Source organism: Podarcis tiliguerta, assembly GCF_965153285.1.
Source record: "Podarcis tiliguerta genome assembly, chromosome: 3".
Taxonomy (NCBI): Eukaryota; Metazoa; Chordata; class Lepidosauria; order Squamata; family Lacertidae; genus Podarcis; species Podarcis tiliguerta.
In genome coordinates, this window is record NC_139536.1 from 74,216,496 (window position 1) to 74,231,739 (window position 15,244).

The 15,244-nt window shown below is 39.8% G+C and overlaps 1 long non-coding RNA gene across 1 annotated transcript in view; it reads right to left on the reverse strand.

The window, feature by feature from the left end:
* Window positions 1–10,397: 10,397 nt before the first annotated feature.
* LOC310674424 overlaps window positions 10,398–15,244 on the reverse strand; it is a 32,739-nt gene continuing 27,892 nt past the window's right edge. The window contains exons 2-3 of the long non-coding RNA XR_014509585.1: window positions 12,070–12,160; window positions 10,398–10,526 (exon numbers count right to left, since the gene is read on the reverse strand). This is a non-coding gene — a long non-coding RNA (uncharacterized lncRNA). The remainder of the gene's footprint in view (window positions 10,527–12,069; window positions 12,161–15,244) is intronic.

Consider the following 15,244-nt stretch of genomic DNA (forward strand, 5'->3'; position numbering starts at 1 on the left):
AAAAAGCAATGGTGGCATGTAAATAGCTTGAATGACAGAATCCACATAGCCTGGGACATCTAATGCACAATTGTACCAACACACAAGAAAACGGGCCTGTAGCTTTAGTATAGTACATAAGAGAATTCTGCTGCAGTGCCAATCTTGCTGTGGACAGGTGTTTATGAAGCTTGGCTGACAAAGTCAGAGAAATTGGCCTTTAAAAGAAAACGATGATGTGAAAAGTGTTTTTTGTTTTTCCTTACCACAAGGCAACACACCTTTGTCACAATGGATGAAATACTTCACCCCATTCTGACTGTTCAACAAAGACTGTTTCTGTTTTAATTTCTGTTTATGAAAAACTGTATGACATCAGATTGTATGACAAAAATTCACTGAGGCCAGTAAAAAGAAGCTGTAGCAGATGAGAAAAGTGATGTCTTCCACTGCATGCTTTCCAGCAAAGCAAGCAATTTGTTAAAAAAAAATTAAAAGGAAGGAAGGAAAGGGGGAAAACTCTTTGCAGTTCTCAGAAACAGTGACTCATACACATGATCAAATGCATTAAAGGTCACCCCTAAGCAATAAAAAACTACCTGGCATTTTTCCATTTGGTGACTCCTACTCCATTCATAGAGCCTGGTGACTATTTTAAGAATTCTTACCTACAACAAACAATTTATAGTTATTCAAGCTTATGCCAGAAAAAATGTTGAGAGAAAGGATTACTTGTGCAAAATCCAAGAGCTGGAATTACTTCAGAATGTGGACAACTGTCCAGAAGCTGGTTTAGGGTTCAGTTAGATTAACAACCTGATTCATTTGGGGTGGGTGGGTGTACATTAGAGGCACATTTCAACCTGAAAGCATTTGTCCCTTTAAGGGCACTAATCAACAAAATGTTGTTATACAGCACTCACAAGCCTTTTGCCCTGCCCCACCCCTGTGAAAATAATGCTGAGCCCGACTGAATATATGCCTAATGTAGAAAGTATTTGGGGGTTTGATGCTTTGGATTTTGGGATTTGTGTTCCAAGTTTGTAAAGTGCCCCTTTGGAGAATGTTCCTTGCTGGGAGACACTCTAACAGATAAGATCAATATGTCATAGTCACTCTCCTACTACTAGGCTCTGACAATAGGAGTGTTCACACGTTACAGTCAATCTTGTTGATTGTTGAGTTGCATCAATGTCTATACTTATTTATACAACCACTTGTACATGTGTAGAAGCTGGGTGTGTTTAGTGTGCGGCGTGAACAAGCCTGTAGTGTTTACTAATCACCTCTTTAGGGGTTGGGGAACTGAATCCAGATGCCCTAAACAAGATCAATCATGCAAGCTCTTCACTCTTTCAAACAGGTGATTAGCAATGACAAGGCTGGCTGGCTAGGTGGCAGTACAGCAACTGCTCAGTACATTGCTGGATGCCATATATCTGAATCAGACATATTGAGCAGTAGGCCTACTCTGGGCATGACTAACATTGGATGTCACCCTTCAGTTGTACCTGGCATAACATATCTTCCTGTGTTAGCCCTCCAGCTAAACAGCCCACTTGGCTTCTGTTACAGCTCCTGGAACATGGGAGGCACCAAACAGAATCTTAAGGTAAAAAGTAAAGGGACCCCTGACCATTAGGTCCAGTCATGACCGACTCTGGGGTTGCGGCGCTCATCTCGCTCTATGGGCCAAGGGAGCCGGCGTTTGTCCGCAGACAGCTTCCGGGTCATGTGGCCAGCATGACTAAGCCGCTTCTGGCGAACCAGAGCAGCGCACGGAAACGCCGTTTACCTTCCCGCCGGAGCGGTTCCTATTTATCTACTTGCACTTTGACGTGCTTTCAAACTGCTAGGTTGGCAGGAGCTGGGACCGAGCAACGGGAGCTCACCCCGTCACAGGGATTTGAACCGCGGACCTTCTGATCGGCAAGTCCTAGGCTCTGTGGTTTAACCCACAGCGCCACCTGTGTCCCTCAAAACAGAATCTTAAATGCTATAAATTTATGAACTTTTTTTTTAACGGGGGGAGGAATACAACATTATGCTATTGTGATCATTCCACAAGTGTGAGCATTTCTGCCTGCAAGACAGTACAATCCCATCTCCTCCCCACTGCCACACACTGTTCTGAGGGTTCCCTTGACCCTCCAGAGTGGATCTAGAGCAGACGTAAGGGCATGTATGGGAAGGAAGGAGGAAAGCCTCGTTGCACTAGCAGGAGCCTTTGCACTGTCTTCCACTATCATGCTGCATCAGTTGAATCTTGAGGGGGGGGGGCATTATAACCACATTTCACTTGAAAACAGCAGGTGGGAATCTGCTACTTGATCTGCTGGCATGCTTTGGAATACCAGTTGCTGGAATCTGCAGGTGGGAAGAATGTTGTTGCCCTGAGGTCCTGCTTGCAAATTTCCCACTCTGAGAAGTGGGCGTTGGACTAGATGGACCTTTGGCCCAATTCAGTAGGCCGTTCTTATGTCCTTACCTGTTTGGTAAGGTTGAATAGAAAACACTAAAGAAATGTATGGTGCATAAATAATTTGCCTTGATTTTTCTAATTGAACATATCAATGATGTTAACACTTTTCACTTACCTTGTCCACTCTAATCTTATTTATTGTGCCTCTGACACCTTCCATTACCCTTCCCCTGACTCATTATTTTAGCTGAAATGATTGTAGCAGGGTCTGTGTGTGTGTGTGTGTGTGTGTGTTGAAAATGATAATGTTCCTGTGACACCAAGTAGAAACTTCATGTGCTTTTATATGCACACATTAAAGAGTGGATTATCATTAATTATGCACTACAAATTTTCATGGCAACCGCCTGAAAGTGACAAAACATTTGCTTTTGTCATAGTTCTGTTAAGTGAGACCAAGTTGAGCCGCTAAGATGTCTGACAGGGCACTGTACTCAATTCCTAACAGAAGGTCAGGAGCATGACAATGATTTTATTTTATTTCACACATTATTTTTCTGTTATCACTGTAAGCTGTTAATGAAATTGTTTGAACTAAACAGTTGTTTTTTATCATCCCACAGCCTGTACTTATGGCATATGAAGGAGAAATTCCTTGTTAACGTTACTTAATCTTCTAACGCTTCATTTTCCTTCCTCAACTATGCTAGAAAACATCACCATACTTCTTAATAGTATTATTATTATTATTATGTTGCCTTTGGTTTTGGGTTTTGTTTTTCAAGTTACTTTAAACAAAAATATGACATTATGTTCTCCTACAAATTAGATACTTGCCTTTTTTTTCTTGACATGTTCCTCAACCATTAGCAGGTATGGGACAGGCAAGAAGACAACAGGTGATGCCATTATTAAGGATCTACAATACTGCTTTGATTGGGGTTATTGATATGATTTTTCATCACATATTAAACTACTTGTCACCTGAATGCTTTTAAGGACTGACCTTTCCTGTATGACTTTCTCTAAAAATAAAAAAAAATAAATTTACAGGCCTATGAGTTGTAAAGCAAACCATTCTTTCATCTCTGCTACCATCTGCATAGGCAGAAACGCATCTAGGAGACCTTTTCAAGGTAGCAAGTGCAAATCCTTTCCTGATAAGTCACACCTATTCAGTCCAACTTTAATGTAATCACACATGAAAAATCTACACCAGCAGCTCGTTACGCCCAAGTTATTTTACCGTCTGTGAGTGGATAAGATGGCACACACACCCCTCAACAATGAGATAATGTTCTGCACTGCCTCAGGGCAACAAGCTAGCTTAGGAGATGCAGGACAGACCATGTTGCACACACAGTTTTGTCTTCTGGCTACCACACCACACCCCAATCCCCCACTCTGCCTAATCTTTTAAGAATAATTTTTTATTAACTGACCAATCACATCAAATCAAACCAAATTACATAAATTCCAAATTACACAGCCGAATTTTAAATTTTTGTTGGGGGTACTCATATTTCAAGTTCCGAAGGGATCCAATCAACTTCTTGCTTCTTACTGCTGTTTTAATGTCCACAAATCACAGTACTATCCAGTCACAGTACTATCCAGTCCTTTCTTATTATTTTTCCACATCTGCCTAATCTTAGGGTTGGGCCCCCTGACCAACACCATTGGGATCAACCACTTGTTTTGACCTCCTTTCCCTTAAAACGTTGTCAGGAGATATGGAATCATAAAAGCCACAACATGCTCTGTGGCATGTCTGCTGAATATGGCTGGCTAGATTGGCTTTTGGTCAAAATTATCAGTTCCTCACTGTGAAAAGGGAAGTTTCTACATGTTTTGAAGGAAATGGTATTTTATTCACTATGGAGCGGGAGAAAACTACACCGAATAAGGACAACCTGGCCAAATTTGAGCCTTTGTATATTCCAGGCTAAGGTGCTGGAATACATTGTGGAACAGAAATTGAATAATGATCTTTCCTTCATCCTTTCCAATCTGGTTTTCACCTTGTTGCAACACACAGAGAGGTGTAGAGGTCCTGGTGTATTATCTGTGCCTGGAGACTGACATAAGCATTACTTCTTTGTTAATTATGCAGGGGCTGTTGGCAGCTTTTGATACTGTGGACCACAATATTATTTTGGACCATCTTGAACATCTGACAGGTTAGGGGATGGCTGTCATCTGAAGGAGAGAAACCTGTCTGTGGTTGATGAGGTCCCTGTGACCCTATTCTGATCAGGTAAACAGCCTGGGGATAATCCTGGAACAGACTGTGCTTTTTGAGAAGCAAGTAAGAGTTGTTGCCATCTTCCATTTTTGGCTAATGAGGAGGATCTGTCCTCCCTTACACTCTTCAGACCTTGTGCCACTGATCCAGGGTTCTGTAAATTCCAAACTAAATTACTTCGTCATATCCTATGCGCGGTTCTTCTATCAAAGGAACACTGATTGGGATTACTGCTCTGGCTCATCTATAGATGTCAAGTTGTTTCTTGATTGGGGAAATATGGGAAAAATAAATCAATGCTAAAGAGCCTTGATATAACAAAAGGTGAGTTGTGGGGTGGGGGAGCATCTCGGCAAAAGAGGAATGAAAGCAAAATCATTTCCTTCACCTGGGCTTTTACAGACCCATAAGCTATATCTCTTGTGTGTAGGATGTACTGCATCAGATAGGATGGCTGGGAGGTAATGTTCTGCAGTAATGAGTATGCTTGTTGCCGACAGACCTAAGAATGAAGATTTCTGCGTGGAGAATAAAAGGCCAGGAACTAATAATAATGGCGAGTTCCACATATGGATCATACATACAGCAATAAAGGGAGAATGCAGAGAAGCAGCAGTTGGGAAATTAAATAATTATAATGAATCCAGCAAAATAAAATATATTTATCCCATTTTCTATTGTGCTTTTCAAGACAATATTAAGGACTCTAGACCACCTGGCCTTTTATTTTTGAATCCAATTTCTAACATCTGAGAGCACATTTATGAAAATATTTCCTGCCAAGAATTTCTGCCCAGCCTTTAATAAACTCAACGCTCTGTGCGATAGAAACAGCCCAATTTCCACCTGCATCTTTAACAAATCCTGCAACTTCTGCATATTTCCTGGGATCTGCATTTCGTTCCCCCACCCCGGTCAAATTGGTACTTCCAAACTAGCCTGTCATTTTAACGCTGAACCACTTGGAGGCATGATAGGAAATCATGCATGTGAAAAATACACACGATTTTTTTATTTTTTAAAAAAGTCAAGCATTGGGTGGCAATCTTTGGCACTGAGCATTGTCCAACTGACTATAATGAACACACACAAACCCAAACACTTCCTTGGTCTTGTTTGTAGAAAGGTAAAGTCTTTCTCCCCCCCCCCCCACCATTGCCGCTAGTAATTCTGCTTTGATCTTATAGGGGCTGCACTATTAAATATAAGCCAGCTCATAAGCATGGCACACGCCTGTGATTCTCAGTAGAAGGTCATAACCCAGACTTTATATTTTAAATAACTATTACAATGAAGAAGAGGGTATACCCACAAAAGGAATAGTTATAATTTATGCCTGGCTTACTTCAGCAGAATATAGTTTATTTATAAACTGCTTATGGCAAACTCTGTATGCCCCTGTTCAATGCGTGTGCTGAACTGTCTTCTGGTAAATTATTTAAATTACACCTAGCAGTAATTCCTGAGGACTTTCATACTTCATTTTCTCTATTAATATAACAGGGAAAAGCTGCTTTGCAAGGATTGCTCTAAATTCCCAGAGTGTGAGTTCCAAACTCTGTATGTGTTGCATTATGCCTGTCAAAAAACTTGTCTTCTCCTGAAATTTATTACTGAAGTCTCTCCACTAGAACTACTCATTGAAGCCTTACGGAAAGCTCATACATGATTTAAGAAGCTAACAGCACTGAAAGAAATAGGTCAGGTAAAAAAAAAAAACACCCTGAATTTAAGCTACCTTCACTTATTACTTATGCAAGATTATGCATAATTTAGCACACTGCTGAATATGCAAGGGCAGAATAATTGTTTACCAAAATATTTACTCTGAGTTGGTACCTGTGTTTTAGTGAGATAAGGTGATTTCTCAGTCCTTGCTAATCACATTAGAAAAAAGGATTAAATGCGTTTTTGATTGTGCTGATAACTGCATGACATTATATATAAACAAAGATCATGTTCAACATTCTCAAAGAAGATGCTTCACTCTTTATTCACATTGTGTGGTTGAGTGCAGGAGGGTAAGAATGTCGTTGGATAGGGTTTCTATACTGTCTTACATCATGACAATTCAGTCATTACCAAATGCAGTTACTTAAATCATGTGCATATACAAACAGACTTTTGCTAGTAGATCTCTTTGAGCACCTTGAATAAATGAGATAAGCTTATGTAGATTCACATATGTGCAAACGACATGATAAATGAAACGACATGAAAGAACAAGGGAGAACATGTTCACATGTATATGAACTAATAGCATCTGTGCCTGGATTGGTTGACCAAAGTGCACGAATGTGGATACTGAGTTCCAAGAGCTAGGCATGCAGTCCATCCAAGAGCTAGGCATGGGTACGGGTGTATATTCCTATCCATCTATCTCTTGATATGCATACGGATGCTACACTCTTCATAAACCAGGAATGGCCAAATTTGGCCCTCCAGATATTTTGGGGCTACAGTTCCCATCATCCCTGAGCACTGGTCCTGTTAACTAGGGATGATGGAAGTTGTAATCCCAAAACAGCTGGAGGGCCAAGTTTGGCCATGCCTGTCATAAACCATTGGAGGCAACTACTTACAGTTTCTCCCTGAAACCTGAAACATGCTATGTGAACTCCAGATTCATGAAAATGATTAAGAATTTTACTGCTGACTTGAGAGAGATGAGAATTGCCCTCTCTGGAAATAGGATATAATTCTGCTGACAAATTGAGCTTATGTTGCTCCCAGCGGACAAGATGTGGAGAAGACTACAAAGAGAGGAAACCATTTTAATCCAAAGAAGGTTCCTGGGCACCTATTTTCCATTTGTGAAAAGGGATTGAAAATTGGTGTGTATTTTATTATTGTACATGCTTAGCAAGTTATTGGGCCACAGTCCATTAGGATGTGTCCCTATATACTTTGGTGTAAACTGTACAAGAGAACTTCCTGAAAAAAAATATGACAGAGAAGGAAAAAAGACAAGGGGGGGGTAAGTAATAAATGTGACTACAAGTTACAAGGAAAAAAAATTGTGTGTTATTCAGAAGTAATATATGGTGTTAATGTGACTAATCAAGACAAAAGTGATACCTCATTAAAGACTCTATCATACTGTTCTCTATAAGCAGATACCATTAGACAATGTAGATTCTCATGTGGAAATAATTATTTTATGGATAACATACACCACAAATTTAATAGCTTTCTTGCACTTTTAAAGTTGAAGAAACATTATATTAATCTACTTCACACATGGAATGCCATATAATTGGTTTTCTATCAACATGCTTTATTAGCCATACCATCTTAAGATTTTAAGAGGAATATTATAACTCAGTTTCAATAAACTGAACAAATTTATTTACTGTTGTGTTAAACAAAACACTTCCATGGAATCAAGAGGAAGACAATGCTGATCAAATGAAAGCCAGACTCTACTCCTATTTAGATGTTTTAGCAAATGTTCCAACTGGGGAAGGGATGAGGCTATGCACACAAGGGTTTCCACTGTGGGGAGATGTTTAGCGTGAACTATGGTTTCTTGCTACATCCAATCTAAGCCACAGTATTGACAACAGTGATTTGGAGAAAAGGGAAAGAAACGTTGTTTCAAGTTAAGATGACAGAAAACACAGATCAACAGCATGGCTTCTTTCTTTCCTTTTTTAAAGAAATTGTGTCACAGAAAACTGATACTGTAAAAGTATACTGCTATTAAGTTTACAAGTGCCCGGGAATTTTATAAATTTGGAAAGTAATTTAACAAATTCACTTTCTCTGTTATATGACTTCCTTGGCACCAAGAGCTCAGGAATAATCCTGCCCACAGCATATTGCCAATAAACTGAGTCAGCCAGAATCCTTTCCTATTAGAGTAGGGAATTTTATTGCAAACACCACTGCAATGCTTGGTCATTAGGAGTTATTCCTCCTGACATCATTAGGGTTACATGGCTGAAGGGTTCAGAAAGGGACCTGTCATCCTATGCCGCTTAACTAGCTGAAATATTCATTTTGTGTTGGCACTTGTGGTCCTATTTAAAACAGGGGGTGCTATTTTCACAAATGAAACTGATTGCAATATGATGCCATGCACCCCCTGTTTCATTAGTTAATAATGTTTCTTTTCATTGAAACCAGCTAGTAGTCACAAGAAAATATGAATAGTATGAATATCACATCACAATATCGCACCAGAATAATGATGGGGCCACATTTATTTGTTTATGGATTTATTTGCTGCATTTCCCACAGTTCTCATGCAGTCACAACTTGCAATAAAATTATTCCAGTTCCTCATTTAAAAAGGCATCTAAAAATTCCAGCTTTTGGATCTTATGGTTTGTTAATTTAAGGAAGCATGTGAAGGAATGTTTCCTATTTCCCAACGCTATCTGGAATCCCCTGTAAATCTGTCTAGGGTTCTGGTGGGCCCCTCAAACAATATGGTTTGAGCAGCTGTAGGGGAAAACCTTCTTTCCATGAACCTTCATAAATGAACTTATTTTAGTATCCAGTGCTGATTTTTGGTTATTTCCCCTTTCCCCCAACTGCTCCCCATGCCCTCATGCCCCATTAATCAGGGAGATCACTGATGCTCCAAATATAATTTTCTTTGGGAGGGGGATGTTTCAGAGGAGAAGAGAAGACAGAAAACGCTGCTTGCATTGACTTGTCTGAATTTAAATGGCAAATTGAGTAAAAGGTGGGTAGGGGGACTGCCCTTATGGACACAAGTACAGAGCTAACATATCATGTTGTTTAGTCCTAAGGATCAAAGCCCATACTTAAAAATAAAGGAGCCATTAAAAGTCACATAGATAAGCCCACAGGAAAAGTTTCTGAAAAGTCTAGATTATGGTCTGGTGATGAAAAATTATCTGGGGCTGGGGGCTTGCACAAAGAAAACATTTCAAAGGGAAGGCTTTCTAAGTATGGGCACATTCCTGTATCCCTCCACAAAGGATGGGATGCAGAATATGGCAGACCTACGACTTGTATGAGAGAAGACACTCCTTAAAAATGAAATGTCACCTTAAAAAAGATCAAGGGGAGACACTTATACATCTCATTACTGTGATGGCTTGTGTATTCTCTTCGCAATGAGCACCTCTGCTCACTCAGAGATATTTACAGTTCTTTATTTTAATTATGTACAGGCAGCATATTACAATCATGCATCTGAATCCTCCGGTTCAGATTCTGGGAGTAGCTTTCGCCGGCTTCTCCTCCAACAGAAAAGGCGGGGAAGTTTCCTGTGATGCCTCTTCCCCCTCCTCTTTAACTGTCCCTCTCCTGGGCAGACGGAATAGGAACTGCCTCACCATTGGTGCCAGAACTTTCTGTGCGGTGCTGAGGCTCTGCATCAAAGAGCATTTCCGCCTCCTGGCTCTCTCCCCCTTCCCCATCCATCACTTCCTGTCCACCTCCTTCTGAATTTTCCTCCTTCTCCCTGGCATTCTCTGGAAGCCCCATGATAGTTACTCACCTGAATAGCACAGGTTTCACAAGGATAAGTAATGCCACACACAAGTGTCACAGAAATGGAACCTACAATGGACTGAGTCTTCCCTACTCTCCGAAGAAGTGGGCTTTCCTGCATGAAAGCTTGTTTACGGCACCACAAGACCATTGTTTTGGCTGCAGTCACACCTCTGGAAGTTATCACTATTTCTGAACATTCTAGGTGCCCATCTGACTTGTATATATTTAAGTGGAAGATAACAAAGAAAGAAATTATTTAATGGCAGTTCTCTTACCTCTATTTCAAGCAAAACCTGTTTGTTCTCCTGTGAGCATTTCAAGATTAGAGAAACTGCATCAGGGCCACCATCACCTATATTCTTGAATAGGACAACTGCAATCTATTGGATTGCTCATTGCAGAGAAGAACTGAAAAAACAGAGTTAAAAATAGAATATTAGCATTTCAGATCTTTGCATGCTTACACAGAATTCTGTCTCCAGTTTAAACAATGACAGAATACACATTGATTTTATAAATGGGGTAATGTTTGACACACCCAGTCACCCTTTGTAAAAAAACCAACAGTAATCCATTACATTTGATAGCTGTTATGTATAAATTCCTGTAACCATTGTGTCTGAAATCCTTTAACTGACCTTAATTCATTATGTAAATGAGATCTATAACCAAGCACTGTATACTGGCAATATAAATTAATAAAGAAAACACCCACCAATTGAAATCATTTATCTCTGATTTCGCTCCACAGCTTAGGACTGATATCCCATTCACTGATCCCTGTTAAAACAAACACTAATTACACAGCATATGTTGGCTGCAGAAATGCTGCAGTTTCGACTGCTGAAAAAATGCCTCAAATGTTTTCTTATTTTTCAAACCAATTGCCCAAGTGCTCAGTTGTTCCACTGTTACCACACATGGTGGTTAAAGAGCATATGAATTAGGCTTCCATATAAGCAAATTTCTCTGTAAGTAATTTATATTGTATGGTAAACTTGTAGCCAGCTAGAACAGCAAATTAAAGCATTAATCACATCTGTAAAATTTAAGGCCATGTGCATACAGAAAAAAAATTAGGGAAATACGTTTTCTTGTATTGCTAAAATAAATATTCCACATATGGAGGCCAGTCTAATTCTTCTCATTATAGTGGGAATGAAGATGAACATTAAGCCCATATAACATTTCTTTCAGAGTTAGTCGATAGCTCGTTTTCGTAGGTAGCACATATTTTCAAACCTGAAATGTTCACATTCAATCAGATTTGCTGCCATTTCCCGTTCCCTCTCCCAATCCCTCCCCCCGCCAATCCTTGTTGCTAAAGCTTTTCATCAGCACCGGAAAACCTCCATCATTATTCCATATCACATACTGATGATAAGGCAAAACAGTAGCAAGCAGACTCTCTAGCATTAAGCAGGCAGTAAAGTTGTGGGAAAGAAACTTGCTATAAAATTATCAAATCTTCCTTCTCAAATGTTAAAGTAACATACCACCTACTATGTAAATGGAATGTCATATCATTGCTCTTATTTACATAAAAATACACAATATAACTGTGCAGAGGAAGAGCACCCAGGCTATGTGCTGTGAACTTTCCAGACCTAACTTAAGGGAACTTGAGTAAGCCATTGGTCACCCACTTGCAACTCCTTGCATGCACTATGGAGAATGCTTCATTTTTTCTTTTATCATATTTAAATCCCACCTTCCTTCTAAGGCACTCTAGGTGGCATACAGCCCCCACCCCCAATTTGTCCTCAATAAAATCCTGTAATGTAGGTTAGTTTGAATAAGAGAGACTGGCCCAAGTTGCTCAAGGACTCCTGCATCATGTGGATCCCTCCATTTTAATGGCTTAGTAGTGCTGGAAGAAGCAAAGAAAACAGCTCCATACTGCTAAGGTGATACTAGAGATGGAGGAGAGATTCAGTTAAGGTGAACCTACCTTTCTCAAACAACATGCAAACCAGAACACGACCATCTTTTGAAAAGTGCACTTCTCTGAATTTTGCAGTGTAGTTCTTCAGACAAATAACCTGCATAAAAATGCATATTCGTGAAAATGGCATACAAAAATGCATTGCATTGGTGTAAGCCACTTTGCAAAAATGTTAATATTAGACAAACTTCCATACACCACATGTATATTAGGAAAATTTCACAGGAAATATGAATTTTCACGAGAACTACCCCCCCTCCCAAAAAAAATTCACAAACTGATGTGGTAACATGGGGAACTGGGTTTAAGATTACGAAAATGAGAAACTGAAAGAAACCAAAATTAACAGATTTGCCAATCCTTACCTTAGAGTAATTTGACTACTTGTGCATGGATTGGTTCCTTCCATTGAACAGCTAGGAGCCCCTGCCAAAGACCTGTATTTGCTCCAGATGTAGACCTAGAGTTGGGTCTAGACTTGCCCTTCTATAGACAGCAAGGCTCATTCAATTCACATAAGGAACTGCTAGAAGAAGGGGGCCACTTCCAAACCATTCCTGAACTTCCAGAGTAGCTGGAAGTGGGGGTGAATGGGAACCTGGATCAGTCACCTCCATCCATTATTCCAGTGGGGAAATTTCATAGGCAACATTCTGCCCATGGGTATTCTGGACTCAGCTGTATATAGATTTATTGCACCTGAGACTGAGCTATGTCAACAATTGCCAGGGATGGAAAGGGACTACCACAAACAACTAACACATTATACCTTTTGTGGTAGAAATTGAACCCCTAATGCATGTACCTCAGCATAGGGCTCAATGAATACTTTTCCTGTTCCTTTGCTCAGAGTGAGCTGAATCATGTCTCTAATTTTTAGATTGCAGAATTTTGCTGAACACTTAAAGGCAGGGGTGGAAGACCTGTGGCCTTCCAGATGGTGTGTGACTACAGCTACCATCTCACATGGCCATTGACCAGGCTGGCTGGGAGTTGGGAATCAAACAATATCTGGAGGACCACCAGTTCCCACCCCTGAGATAAAGCATTCACTTTTCCATCAGGCCATGGTAAAATATTCCCGTCGGAATACAGATCTAACAGAGTGGGTTACTGCCATGCGGAGCAATCGAATGCATGTTCATGCAGAAATGTCCCATTTACTCTGAGGTAAGTGAGGATAGGGCTGCAGTCCTACAGCACACTCCTATGAATGTTTACTCAGAGGTATGTCCCACTGAGTTCAATAGTAATTGTATCCTGGTAATTGTATGCAGGATTGCAAAATTAGTCTGTAGTGCTAAATACACTATCAGTGAGCAAAAGCCGGCTCCCTTGGCCTGAAAGCAAGATGAGCGCCACACCCCATAGTCACCTTTGACTGGACTTGACCATCCAGGGGTCCTTTACCTTTTTTTAACCTTACTGGTGAGTAAAGCCCATTGAACTCACAGGGCTTACTTCTAAGTAAAAATACTTAAAATTGCTTTGCACGTGACTTTTTCCCTTCGTATCACTTTGTGCACTGCTAAACTGTATATCATACTACCAATTGACCACAAAGTATACTAATGAAGAAATGAAATCACATTCCTTCCTTAAAGAGGACATATTTCATGCTAACACAGTAGACAGAATAAGAGGTTTTCAAAAACCTTACTCATTTTGGTCTCAGAACTCTGGCTGAACTTACTAGCATTTCTCCTAAAATAAAACTATCTTTAGCAATTTCTGAAAATGTTTGCACACACACACATATTCATGCTAACTTCCTGATCAGACATACATATGCAGACTTCTCTGGTGTTTTCCTCATATCGTGTTTGGGAATATTCCAGGGGGTGGAGGGAGAAGCAATGAAAAATATATTAAAGGAAAGAAGAAAATCGTCACAGCCTCAGAGATTTGAAAGGTGAGTTGTTGTTGTTGTTGTTGTTGTTGTTGTTGTTTTTCTTTCTAAGAGGGTTATTTCCAGATCTTGCTATTGTATAAGTGCAAGAATAAGAGCTCAGACACATTAGGCTCAATGAACTTAAATTCATAACATATAACAGCATCTCTGGGTGCACAACTTTCAGGATTCTGTACAGATAGGGTAGCCATGAATAGTATTTTATTTAAATGTCTGTATTAAGCAGATCCCCCTCTCTGCTAAAAATGGAGAAAAAACAAACAAGTCATATTCATCAAAGTAATTGTGTAGGTACTTTCACTACCAAAATGCCTGGAATGAAAGATTGAACTGCTAACGGCAGCGGTGACAGCCATGAATCATGGTAGGCTACTTCGGGGCCTTTACCACCATAAAACAAAAGATGTAGATGAAAAATGCTGCAATTAAGTGATTTGATTTCTGCCCCCTTTTTCCTACTGCATTCGTGCATGGCTGCACAGCAAAGATTGATGGGAAAAATTACTCTACGTGATCTCTGACAGAGCCTTGGAACAATTCTATAAGGGGGAAACATACAAATCAAACCAGCTTTCGTGTATTCAGACAAAATAATACATATAAAGCAAATACTTTAGCCTATATCCAAAGCACCATAGATTTGCATGCACACATAAATTGTGGGGAAACGCTTCTGCTATCAAAACCTAACTCGTGGATTTTCCAGCTAGTTGGGTAATAGTGGTATTTGTTTAAAACAAATATTCAATCAGAGCCACTGAGTGGCATCCTAAATATGTTTGTTCAGTGAAAAGGACAACATAGCAGAAACAAAATTTACAGAAGGGATGGTGGTGGTCTTATTTTTATTTCAACATATTCATAAAAACTATAAAAGGAGATCGTCACAGCAAAATGTCCCTTCCATATTACCTGGTGCCATCATTACTGTCACTTAAGCAGACATTTTCAAGGGGTGCATGCAACTAAATCCGGAGTGATAGAATGAAATATGTTATATCTGGGATACTTGTATATGGCTGAACATAATACCACTGGTAGCATACACTTTAAATAAGAGTAAAATGCATAAAATGGCACTGTGTAAAATAAGCAAGCCCTGATGCTAATGGGCAGCAGTAGTCAACCACCCTCTGCTCTACTGAAGTTATATGGAGATTTATTTCCTGGAGACAGAGGAAAGACCACACAGACTCGCTTATTTAAAAAATGCACTGTTGTTTTTTACTTGAATATACACAATAGAATCAGACCACTGGAAAAAAAAAT